At 45.6% G+C, this 13,726-nt stretch overlaps 1 protein-coding gene across 3 annotated transcripts in view; it reads right to left on the minus strand.

The window, feature by feature from the left end:
- Nucleotides 1–404: 404 nt before the first annotated feature.
- Nucleotides 405–13,726, minus strand: part of LOC138648856 (RNA-binding protein 4-like) — a 37,089-nt gene continuing 23,767 nt past the window's right edge. For 2 of the 3 annotated variants that reach the window (XR_011315202.1, XR_011315200.1), the window contains one exon: nucleotides 405–896. The gene's annotated coding sequence lies outside the window, so the exon portion shown is untranslated. The remainder of the gene's footprint in view (nucleotides 897–13,726) is intronic. The other variant, XR_011315201.1, reaches the window with a different exon arrangement.

Consider the following 13,726-nt stretch of genomic DNA (forward strand, 5'->3'; position numbering starts at 1 on the left):
CCTCCATATTTATGAGCTGTGTATAAAGCGAGGCCTTCTTTTCTGTAATTTTTAAGCGCAGACTCGGATGACCATTTATTTATGTTCCGCCTTTTATGTATGAACTAGTGAGCTTCTTGCGAGCAGCAGATGCCCAACGAATGCACCGATCACTTCTTTTAACTGCATGCCATCTTTACAAAAGTGAGAAGTTTAAAAGATGATCTAAAGCCTCAACAATATGCACAGCAAGTCGTTTTTACACTGCTGGGCATATTGCTTTTTTTTTTTTATATTTATTGAGCGCTTTTTCAGGTGGTTTATGGACGGAACCTCCTGAAAAAGCCAATGTGTGCACATACCATCAAATTACAAAGCATTTAAAAAAAAAATACCAACTAGAAAACAGACAATTTCACAATTGATTTCACTTTTCCAGTTTATTAAGTTCGTAATATAAAAAAAAAATAAGACATCTTAACTCGTGCAAACAAGATAAAGAGACAGTTTAATTCCCAAATCCCATATTGTTATTGACGATTAAACAAAGACAAGAGAGAAAACAGACGGTAACGGATAAAGCCGCACACACACCAGGCTACATGGATTGTTTGTGACGCAGAACAAAAGGCTCCACATACATGTGTAATCTGGAGCTTCACCGTTATTAATTTGTACTTTTTAGAATTTTATACAAGGCGATGATTAGTATGGCCTAATTAAAACAAAATGTCAGAGGTCCTGGGTTCAAATCCCACCTTGGACAACATCTGCAAGGAGTCTGTATGTTCTCCCCGTGTTCCCGTGGGTTTCCTCCGGGTTCTCCGGTTTCCTCCCACATTCCAAAGACGTACTGATAGGGAATGTAGATTGTGAGCCCCGATGGGGAGAGTGATGATGATGATGTCTGTAAAGATCTGTGGAATTAATGGTGCTATATAAGTGAGTAAAAATAAATAAAAATAACTTCCTGGAACACCAAGACTCAGTAAAGTCTATATTCAGACCTTTTCTAGCATGGTTTACAAATGGCCACGATCTCAGTATTGTTTTCCTCTTGCTTGACTGCATCGACAAGCTTATTCCAGGAATGTGAAATGGGGGGGACATAACATGCAAAATGACCGAAGCTGGAAATGTCTGCCCCTATTAATGACAAAAGGCACAGCCCCCATTTATTATTATAACGCCATTTACTCCACGGCGCTTTACATGTGAAAGAGAACGGGTCATCAGAAAATGACCTATTGTTTAAATCTGGGTTTTATCTATTTAAAAAAAAACTTTTATAACTTTTTATCCCATAACACAATATATATTTAAAAAAGAAGTGAGAAATTTTACAATCTTCACACTAGTCACTGGGGCTATTCTACACTCCTACTTCTTGCCTTTTCAGAAAATAACACATGCACATTAGCAGCGACAGACAGATGCTGACCCTTATCTTTTGTATTGAAGAGTCTAGTGAGCGTGTGCAAAGGTCATTATGAAGGGAGGGAGAAGCAGGGTCAGCTGTGACATTGAAGATAGTGATTGGTGGATCCTGTGTTATCAGCTGTGTGTAGAGGAGTTTACCGTACCCACCTTTGATAATTAGGAGACTGCTGAAAAGTCTTTCTGAAAGGACAGGAAGTATGGGTCTAAAACAAAGCCACAACGGCCAGTGTGAAAAATGTGCAATTTTGATATTTAAATAAAGTTCATGATCTAAAAGAAAAATCGTTGTCATTTTTTTAAAGCACGTGCTACACAAAAACCTGATTTACACAAGAGGTAATTTTCCAGTTCACCAGGTTTGGCTGATATGATATACGGGCACCACCCTTTCAGCTCTCATATATGGTATTCTATAATGCTGTATATCTGCCCCCAAACCGACCTGCAAGAAAAAGACCTCTTATTATGCTCACCTGCAGGGGGGTCTGGTCCGATGGGTGGCGATGTTCTTGGTCCGACGCCTCCCATCTTCTTGTGATGCGTCCTCCTTGCGGATAACGTGTCCCTACGACATCCACACAGTGTCCCCAGTCATCGCGCTCCTGCGCAGGCGGACTTCTCTGCCTTGTCGAAGGCAGTGAAAAGTACAGCATTGCGCATGGGCTGGGATCTTCATCAGGGCTGTGAAGCACGCCTGCGCAGGAGCGCGATGCCGGGGACACTGGGTGGATGATGTAGGGACGCGTCATCCACACAAAGGAAGGAGGACGGCATTGAAAGATGGGAGGCGCTGGACAAAACATCGACACCCATCGGACCAGACCGCCCCGCATGTGAGTATAGTAAAAGCTCTTTATCTGGTTGGGGGAAGATAGATAGAATGCTGTATATCAGGACTGAAAGGAAGCGGTCTTGTCTTATATCGGCCGAACCTGGTGACAGCTTCCCTTTAACGCAACCTACCATATCTTATTATTAACCATTATTTTACTCCTCTCTGTAAAAGATCATTAGCGATAAAGTTTAATCTTTTAGACTTTATATTGTCAAAATGGTTTCCTGATGGGAGAAACTTTTTAATCAGTTGTTTAAAGTGATCTCCTCCGGGTCTCCTGCCGCTAGGACCTCTGCTGAGGACGCCATCAGTACTTCCCACTATGTAAGGTATGGCCTTATCTTTCTGTGGATGTGTTGGGCCTTCCGGAAGAGAGACTCTGTGAAGCCGTTCTTAGCTCTGATAGATTATGGTTCCTTTACAAGGGGATTATTTTTTTGTTAAAGGGATGTCCCAATGTTACACAATTGTGGCATGTCTACTGGAAAAAATATAGGCATACAGTAATACATGTATACATACGGTATACGTTGTGAAAAGTTTCTAGAAGACCACCCTCTCGAAAGCACCACCCCTCGAAGAACAAATTATTCAGCGACTGTGTCCACCATGATAGGCTGCAGTCTTACTATATACAGAACACCCCTTCCTCCAACCAAAAACCAGTTTTCTACTGAGAACCACTTTGAAACAACCACAAATTGGACAGGTGGATGTAAGGAGAGTCTGCTCTGTGCCGGGTCACCAGATTAGTCTATAAAGGCACGGATGATTGACCTCGTGGAGACCAAAACACTGTGGAGACACCATCACGTGTTTCTCAACGCAGTGATCCAGAACACTGCCCCCAAATATGCAAATGCAAGTAGAAGAGCTGCGGAGACACCATCACGTGTTTCTCAACGCAGGCAGTGAATAGCCAGGTCTTTCCCCAGGAAGGAACAACCACGGGAAGGGCAGCATCCAATAAAGGAAAACATCCAATAAAGGAAAACCACCTATGCCAAGCATGGTATCCATCCACAGACAGCTGTGATGGTGTCTCCGCAGCTCCTCTACTTGCATTTGCATATTTGGGAGCAGTGTTCTGGATCAATGCGTTGAGAAACACGTGATGGTGTCTCCGCGGTGTTGGATGTTTTGGTCTCCCCGAGGTCAATCATCCGTGCCTTTATAAACTTTCTACTAGGCACTGCTCCTGATAGCCAGTTTCCTACTCCACACTGAGGAGGGGCAAAACCCCCAAAACAGCTGTCTGTGGATGGATACCATGCTTGGCATAGGTGGCTTTCCTTTATTATCTTGGGGTTTCTGTTGTAATTAAAAAAAAAAAAAAAACTGTATTCCGACAAACTCCAACAGAACTATTCACTTTAATGAAGCTGGCGAAGTCATTGTGGACACTGTATGGCATCCGTAATTGAGGCATTTGTCTTTTTCAGATGTGCTCAAAAACAAGGAATATATGAACACAATTCTTTACCATTTTACACCTATTAGCCAAACGCCACCATATTTATGTGATGTCTTAGCAAATATCAGATCTGTGCCCATACAATGCTGCCAGTACACAGCCTGAATCAATGACCCCATTGACTGACTTTCCGATAAGGGTCCAGCATGTTCTATTTCACACTGCCGATCCCTTTGTGTTCGGCAAGATAAGTCACTTCTGGTAGCTCTTTCATAGAAAATAGAGGCGCTCTTGGTGGAGAGGGCACTCCTGTGTATCGAGGGGTCAGTAGAGAAACGAGGAGTCAGAGGGGCAAACAGGAAGACAGTGGCGAGCATAGTGGTCACATACCGCTCCTGCCGGGGATTCAGCTGGCTCTGACAAGACAGGGCAGGGCTTCCAAGGTCATTCTGATTGACAGCCGGATGCCCCAGGTAGGCAGAGGGGATCAGGCTATCAGAATGACCTTTGAAGTCCCGCCTCGTCGATAGAGCGGAGCGGTAAAGAAGCCTCCGCTCTGTGGATGTGATGTCACCAGAGGCTTCCGAATCCCCGGCAGGAGCGGTCTGTGACACCTCTGTGCCGGGGAAGAACGGCATCGGGCACAACAGGCAGATAAGTTGTAATTACCTGCTTGTTAGTTATTAGGTACAATTTTTTTGTAATGTCCCAGATACACCCTTTAACCCCTTAGCGACCGCCGATACGCCTTTTAACGGCGGCCGCTAAGGGTACTTAAACCACAGCGCCGTTAATTAACGGCGCTGTGGAAAAAGTCCATAGCGCCCCCCAGAGGCCGATTTTCTCCGGGGTCTCGGCTGCCGAGGGTAGCCGAGACCCCAGAGAACATGATTCGGGGGGTTTTTAACCCACCCCGCATTTGCGATCGCCGGTAATTAACCGTTTACCGGCGATCGCAAAAAAAAAAAAAAAAAAAAAGCGATCTCTTTTTAATTTCTCTGTCCTCCGATGTGATCGCACATCGGAGGACAGAGAAAAGGGGTCCCAGGTGGCCCCCCAATACTCACCTAGCTCCCCCGATGCTCCTCGTGTCTCCCGGTGGGCGCCGCCATCTTCAAAATGGCGGGCGCATGCGCAGTGCGCCCGCCGGCCGGCACCGGGAGAATCTTTGGGGTCTCGGCTGCCGGGGGTAGCCGAGACCCCAAAGAGCATGATCGGGGTCGGTATTACCGACCCCTGTTTTGCGATCGCCGGTAATTAACTGTTTACCGGCGACCGCAAAAAAAAAAAAAAAAAAAGTAAAGTGTAATTCTCTGTCCTCTGATGTGATCGCACATCAGAGGACAGAGAAATAGGGGGATTCGGGGACCCTAGCATACTCACCTAGGTCCCTGGATCCTCTTGCTGCTCCTCCTGGCCGCCGGCAGAAGAACATGGCGGACGCATGCCCAGTGCGCCCGCCATCTGTCTCCATCTGCCGGCCGGCAGGAGAACAGCAGTTGGAGCTAAAATTAGGGTTAGGGGTAGGGTTAGGGCTAGGGTTGGGGCTAAATTTAGGGTTAGGGTTGTGGCTAAATTTAGGGTTAGGCTTCTTTCACACTTACGTCGGTACGGGGCCGTCGCAATGCGTCGGCCCGACATACCGACGCACGTTGTGAAAATTGTGCACAACGTGGGCAGCAGCTGTAGTTTTTCAACGCATCCGCTGCCCAATCTATGTCCTGGGGAGGAGGGGGCGGAGTTACGGCCACGCATGCGCGGTCAGAAATGGCGGATGCGACGTACAAAAAAAACGTTTCATTGAACTTTTTTTGTGCCGACGCTCCGCCAAAACACAACTGATCCAGTGCACGACGGACGCGACGTGTGGCCATCCGTTACGATCCGTCGGCAATACAAGTCTATGGGCAAAAAACGCATCCTGCGGGCACATTTGCAGGATCCGTTTCTTGTCCAAAACGACGGATTGCGACGGAATGCCAAACGACGCAAGTGTGAAAGTAGCCCTAGGGCTAGGGTTGGGGCTAAAGTTAGGGCTAGGGTTGGGGCTAAAGTTAGGGTTAGAGCTGGGATTAGGGTTAGGGTTTGGATTAGGGTTGGTATTAGGGTTAGCATTAGGGTTACGCTTGGGATTAGGGTTAGGTTTGGGATTAGGGTTAAGGTTAGGGTTGTGATTAGGGGTGTATTGGGATTAGGGTTAGGTTTGAGGTTAGGGTTGAGATTAGGATTAGGGGTGTGTTGGATTTAGGGTTTTGATTAGGGTTATGGTTAGGGTTGACATTAGGGTTGTTTTGGGGTAAGGGTTGTGATTATGGTTAGGGTTAGTGATTAGGATTATGGATCAGGTTGGGATTAGGGTTAGGGGTGTGTTGGGGTTAGGGTTGGAGCTAGAATTGGGGGGTTTCCACTGTTTAGGTACATCAGGGGGTCTCCAAACACGACAGCCAATTTTGCGCTCAAAAAGTCAAATGGTGCTCCCTCCCTTCTGAGCTCTGCCGTGCGCCCAAACAGTGGGTTACCCCCACATATGGGGCATCAGCGTACTCTGGATAAATTGGACAACAACTTCTGGGGTCCAATTTCTCTTGTTACCCTTGTGAAAATAAAAACTTGGGGGCTACAAAATCTTTTTTGTGAAAAAAAAAAAATATATTTTTTATTTTCACGACTCTGCATTCTAAACTTCTGTGAAGCACTTGGGCATTCAAAGTTCTCACCACACATCTAGATAAGTTCCTTGGGGGGGTCTAGTTTCCAAAATGGGGTCACTTGTGGGGGGTTACTACAGTTTAGGTACATCAGGGGCTCTGCAATCGCAACATAATGCCCACAGACCATTCTATCAAAGTCTGCATTCCAAAAAGGCGCTCCTTCCCTTCCGAGCTCTGCCGTGCGCCCAAACAGTGGTTTACCCCCACATATGGTGCATCAGCGTACTCGGGATAAATTGGACAACAACTATTGCAGTCCAATTTCTCCTGTTACCCTTGTGAAAATAAAAACTTGGGGGCTACAATATCTTTTTTGTGGAAAAAAAAAATATTTTTTATTTTCACGACTCTGCATTCTAAACTTCTGTGAAGCACTTGGGCATTCAAAGTTCTCACCACACATCTAGATAAGTTCCATGGGGGGTCTAGTTTCCAAAATGGTGTCACTTGTGGGGGGTTTCCACTGTTTAGGCACATCAGGGGCTCTCCAAACGCGACATGGCGTCCAATCTCAATTCCAGCCAATTCAACATTGAAAAAGTAAAACGGCGCTCCTTCACTTCCAAGCTCTGCGGTGCGCCCAAACAGTGGTTTACCCTCACATATGGGGTATCGACGTATTCAGGAGAAATCGCACAACAACTTTTGTGGTCTAATTTCTCCTGTTACCCTTGTGAAAATAAGAATTTGTGGGCGAAAAGATCATTTTTGTGTAAACAAAAGCGATTTTTTATTTTCACGGCTCTACGTTATAAACTTCTGTGAAGCACTTGGGGGTTCAAAGTGCTCACCACACATCTAGATAAGTTCCTTAAGGGGTCTAGTTTCCAAAATGGTGTCACTTGTGGGGGGTTTCCACTGTTTAGGCACATCAGGGGATCTCTAAACGTGACATGGCGTCCGATCTCAATTCCAGCCAATTCTGCATTGAAAAAGTCAAACGGCGCTCCTTCACTTCTAAGTTCTGCGGTGCGCCCTAACAGTGGTTTACCCCCACATATGGGGTATTGGCGTATTCAGGAGAAATTGCATAACAAAATTTATGGTTACATTTCTGTTTTTACACTTGTGAAAATAAAAAAAATGGTTCTGAATTAAGATGTTTGCAAAAAAAAGTTAAATGTTCATTTTTTCCTTCCACATTGTTTCAGTTCCTGTGAAGCACGTAAAGGGTTAATAAACTTCTTGAATGTGGTTTTGAGAACCTTGAGGGGTGTAGTTTTTAGAATGGTGTCACACTTCGTTATTTTCTATCATATAGACCCCTCAAAATGACTTCAAATGTGATGTGGTCCCTAAAAAAAAATGGTGTTGTAAAAATGAGAAATTGCTGGTCAACTTTTAACCCTTATAACTCCCTAACAAAAAAAAATTTTGTTTCCAAAATTGTGCTGATGTAAAGTAGACATGTGGGAAATGTTATTTATTAACTATTTTTCGTGACATATCTCTCTGATTTAAGGGCATAAAAATACAAAGTTTGAAAATTGAAAAATTTTAAAAATTTTCGCCATATTTCCATTTTTTTCATAAATAATCGCAAGTAATATCGAAGAAATGTTACCACTAACATGAAGTACAATATGTCACGAAAAAACAATCTCAGAATCAGCGGGATCCGTTGAAGCGTTCCAGAGTTATAACCTCATAAAGTGACAGTGGTCAGAATTGCAAAAATTGGCCTGGTCATTAAGTACCAAATTGGCTCTGTCACTAAGGGGTTAAAGGATTAACTGCTGATATTTACAAAATATCAGAAAAAAGCAAGGACATCTATCACATTGGTGAAATTTGTGTAGCACATTTGCTATGCGTAGATATCCGCCTGTAGGACTTTGTGGGAAACGTATTCATGTTAGGCTGGGTTCCCATTGCGTTATGGGACCGCGTTAAACGGACAGCGTTGCACGGCGAAATTAACGCCGTGCAACGCGGCCGTTAACGCGCCCATTCACGCTAATGGGAACGCGCTTCACTAGCGCGTGCCATGTTCGGCACGCGCTAGCGACGCGCCGGTGATTCCTGGCGCGCCGCGGACGCTGCTTGCAGCGTCCGAGGCGCGCCCGCGGTCCGTTCCCCGCTCTCGCAGATCGGGGATCTGCGAGAGCGGGGACGTTACCGCGACCCCGACCGCAGCCCCATAAAAAACATTGCGTTAGCGCAATCCGCTAGCGCTAAACGGATTGCACTAACGCAATGTGACCCTAGCTTTACAATAGTGTTTTCAACTTTCTAATGTCAGTACTGCTGCACAGGTCCCTTGTCATCTGTAATGAAAGAACTATGGCTGCAATTCATCGAGACCCAACACAAAAGGGTTTTAATCACTTTGATGTATTTATTGGGGCCTATGTCTTTGATTGAATTCTTTCTGTGATATTTTTTTTTTCGATGTCTATATTTTTGGATAAAGATAGGATGACACTGCAGCAGAGAATAGGAAAAAATGGTTTTACTTCCTTCACTCGCTGGAATGTAATTCTGTTTTTAAAGAGAAAAGGAAACAAAGCTGAGACAAGTGTGTAGACCTGAAACTGGACAGTACATGATGGGAAATGAATAAGCCGCTCCCATTAGGGTCTATTTCACAGAATATTTGCTGCAACACCAGGACCCCTTCCTGAGGTCACCATATGTCCCTATGGCAAGTTAAATTTAGTTCTGCAGAAACAAAGGGGTTAAGGGCCTGTCATCATTTACGCTTTTTAAGTCCCTTTCCTTTTTATCTAGTAGTATTCACCGAGCTTTATTGTGCCAATTCATCAAAATAGTGCAGGCAGTTCATGAAAGTTTTTTTTTTTCTTCCTAACTATTTTGTGACTTTTTAGAGTAAAAAGTCTCATCACTTTCAAAATGGATTAAAAAAAAAAACCTAAATATTTGCTGGTGCACATACAATCGCTTCAGGAGGACTGGAGTACATTTGCCACAAGTTTTGCGACTTTTCAAAAAATTGCACATGATGAATTTATTTTATCTAACTATGTGTCTATGTGCAGCGCATACAATCTTTTTCTGGTATGCACTGACTTTCCCCAACTCTCCCTGGATCCTAAATGTCTCTGTATATTGCATTGATTTTCTATGCTTTCCCTGGCACCTGAGTGTCTATGTGCAGCATATATAATCTTTTTCTGGCATGCTTTCTTACCCATCATCTTGTTTCCATGACCTGCTTCCTGTCTCTCATTATGCTATCCTGGCATCTCTTTGAGTGGTCAGTCCAACCCATCCCTCTCTTTATGACCTTTGCTTAACTCTCTACATCTGGGTCTTGCCATACCCACCCATCTCCTCATTCACACAATTGCCCTTAGCTGGGGATATATTCAGACCCAGGAGTCTGATCAAGACTTTAGTCTGATCCATGTATCTTTCAAATTACAGATTTCTAATTCCTATACTTTGAATTAGACTGAAATTTGACTGTAAGGTAACGGAATATCAAACCACTACCATGTTTTGGTTCCTTTTCTCTTTCACACCTATACTACTCTATTTCTCCCTACCTCCTGTAATCCCCCCACTTAGTAAGGAAGGAACTAGTAATTTCACCCTCCATCCTCCCCAGCCATCTCACCTCCTCCTCCCTGCTGTTCCTCCACATACAATCCTCTTTCTCCAGACACACAAGGCCGCATCATGTCCTATCCTGCTCCCACCTTCTATCGCTGTCTGCTACTTCTTATCGCTGGTGAAGTATCCCCAAATCCTGGCCCTCCTCAACACATCCCCACACTCATTTCTAACCCCCTACCACGATCCTCTACATGTTTTCCCAACCATGATAACCTCATATCCATTTATCCAGCCCCCACTCCCCTTACCTGGAGCACTATGGAACGCACGCCCCATCTGCAACAAACTGCCATTTATCCATGACCTCTTCATCACCAACAAACTCTCCTTCCTTGGCATCATTGAAACCTGGCTCACCCCCTCTGACTCGGCCTCTCCAGCTGCACTTTCCTATGGCGGATTCCACCTCTCTCACACCCCTCGCCCCAGTACCAAACGTGTTGGAGTTGGCTTGCTGCTGTTCGATACCTGCTCCTTTACTCCAATTCCACTACCACCCTCTGCTACTCTTCCCTCGTTTGAGGTGCACTCTGTCTGCATCTATTCCCCCTCCAACCTCCAGCTGGCTGTCATCTACCGCCCCCCAGAACTAGCCATCTCCACCTTTCTCGACCACTTCCCCACCTGGCTACTGCATTTCCTCTCGCTGACATCCCCACTATCATCATGAGTGACTTCAATATCCCCATTGACATTTCCACCTCAGCTACCTCTAAACTTTTATTGCTAACTGCCTCCTTCTGCCTCACTTAATGGTCTTCTGCGGCCACTCACAAAGATGGCCACACGCTGGACTTCATCTTCACTCACCTCTGCTCCCTTACTAATCTCACTAACTCACCCCTTCCCCAGTCTGACCACAGCCTACTGACATTCTCTTCCCTCTCCTCGTGCGCAACTCCCACTCCACAAACCCACTCGCTCTCGCAGAAATCTCAAACATCTCAATTTACATTCACTCTGAGTCCCTTCTCCCTCTTACAGACATAGCTTCCCTTCATGACACAGATGCTGCTGACACTTTTTATAACACCATAATAACAGCAACACTCGATTCGGCCACCCCCCTCATGCATAGCAAAACTCGTACAATCAACAGGCATCCCTGGCTGACCAGTCTGACCAAAGAACTGAGACAGGCTTCCAGGGTCGATGAGAGGAGATGGAAGAGATCCCACTCTGCCGAGCACTTCATCACATACAAGCAGTCCCTCGCCAGCTTCAAGTCCACGCTCACTGCCGCAAAACAAACTTATTTCTCACCCGTCATATCCTCCCTGTCTCACAACCCTAAACAGCTTTTCAACACTTTCAATTCTCTACTCCGTCCCCCTGCACCCCCTCCCCTCTCATTTCTGCTGAAGACTTTGCCTCTTTCTTTAAACAGAAGATCAATACGATAAGAGAAAGCTTTGGCCCACAGCTCCCAATGCCCCTCTTAGCTGCTCAACCCTGTTCCTCCAAATCCAGCTTCTCCAGCATGACAGAAGATCAGCTCTCCACCCTCCTGTCTAGATCACATCTCACCACTTGCACGCTTGATCCACTCCCATCCCACCTCATCCCTAACCTCACCACAGCCTTCATCCCAAACCCAACACCTCTTCAACGTCTCACTCACAATAGGCATCTTCCCCTCATCCTTCAAACCTACCAAGATCAAACACATCCTCAAAAAGCCCTCCCTCGACCCATCCTCTGTGTCTAGCTGTCGCCCGATATCTCTTCTCCCTTATGCCTCAAAACTACTGGAACAGCATGTCAATCTTGAACTGTCCTCCCACCTCTCCTCCTGCTCCCTCTTTGACCGGTTACAATCTGGCTTCAGACCCCATCACTCAACTGAAACTGCACTAAAGTCACCAATGACCTACTAACCACCAAGAGCAAGAAGCACTACTCTGTCCTCCTTCTCCTGAATCTGTCTTTTGCCTTTGATGCTATGGACTACTCCCTCCTGCTACAGATTCTATCATCTCTTGGCATCACAGACTTGGCCCTATCCTGGATCTCCTCATATCTAACAGACCAAACTTGTCTGTCGGTGTCCCTCAAGGCTCTGTTCTAGGACCCCTACTTTTCTCCATCTACACCTTCGGCCTGGGACAGCTCATAGAATCCCACGGTATGCAGTATCATCTCTACACCAATGACACTCAGATCTACCTATCCGGACCTGACCTCACCTCCTTACTCACCAAAATCCCACACTGTCTGCTAGCTCAGCCTTCTATTCTGCTCGCTTTCTAAAACTGAACATGGACAAAACAGAATTCATCATCTTTCCCCATCTCACTCTACCCCTCCACCAGACCTATTCATCAAGGTCAATGGCTGCTCACTTTCCCCAGTCCCGTATGCTCGGTGCCTCGGGGTGATCCTCGACTCTGCCCTCTCTTTCAAGCCACATATCCAAGCCCTTGCATCCTCCTGCCGTCTCAAACTCAAAATTATTTCCCGGATCTGTGCATTCCTCGACAACGAAACCACAAAAACACTAGTGCATGCCCTTATCTCCTGCCTTGACTACTGCAACCGCCTACTCTCTGGCCTCCCCTCCTCTAGCACCCCTCCAATCCATCCTACACTCTGCTGCCCGATTAATCCACCTGTCTCCCCGTTATTCACCAGCCTCTCCCCTATGCCAAGCCCTTCACTGGCTTCCTATCATCCAGAGACTCCAGTTCAAAACCCTAACTATGACATACAAAGCCATTCACAACCTGCCTCCTCCATACATCTGTGACATGGTCTCCCGGTACCTACCTACACGCAACCTTCGATCCTCACAAGACCTTCTCTACTCCCCTCTTCCCATAACCGCATCCAAGACTTCTCCCGTTCTTCCCCCATGCTCTGGAACTCTCTACCACAACACATCAGATTCTGGCCTACCATAGAAACCTTCAGAAATAATCTGAAGACTCACCTCTTCCGAAAAGCCGACAGCCTGCAGTGATCCTCAACCTACTGAACCGCCGCACAACCAGCTCTGTCTCCTAGGGCAGAGGTGTCAAACTGCATTCCTCGAGGGCTGCAAACAGGTCATGTTTTCAGGATTTCTTTAGTATTGCACAGGTGATGGAATCATTCTGTGCAGGTGATTAAATTATCACCTGTGCAACACAAGGAAATCCTGAAAACATGACCTGTTTGCAGCCCTCGAGGAATGCAGTTTGACACCTCTGTCCTAGTGTATCCTCACCCATCCCCTGCAGACTGTGAGCCCTCGCGGTCAGGGTCCTCCCTCCTTCTGTAACCGTTACTGCCTTGTTTTTTTGCTCATGTTTATTGTACTTGGCTATATTTGCCCCCTTTTCACATGTAAAGCGCCATGGAATAAATGGCGCTATAAAAATATATAATAAAAACAAAGAACCTAAATCTCTTCAAGTAACGAATAATAATTTATATAAAAAAAAAAAAGGCGTCCACAATCTAGATTTCAAAAAAGGTGCAAATGGAAAGATGAATTCAGTGCAAAAAAAAGGCACAAATGCAATAATGAATGAATGAGTTGGGCTCTAAGTGTGTTATGCCTGCATTATGGATGCTAAAATGGGTCTGTCTGCTACTAAACTTATGGGTATGGTGACCCTAAGGGCCTGTGCACAAATTGCAGATTTGGTGTGCCTGTCATGCAGATTTGCTAGCAAAACCTAGAGCAATCCTGTGCCACCAAAGTGAATGAGAAACCGGAATTGTCATGCACATGTTGCTAGTTTATGACTTACAGATTTGGTGAAGAAAATAATCTGCAGCGTGTCA

This window comes from Ranitomeya imitator, chromosome 9, assembly GCF_032444005.1.
Source record: "Ranitomeya imitator isolate aRanImi1 chromosome 9, aRanImi1.pri, whole genome shotgun sequence".
In the NCBI taxonomy this organism is placed as follows: domain Eukaryota; kingdom Metazoa; phylum Chordata; class Amphibia; order Anura; family Dendrobatidae; genus Ranitomeya; species Ranitomeya imitator.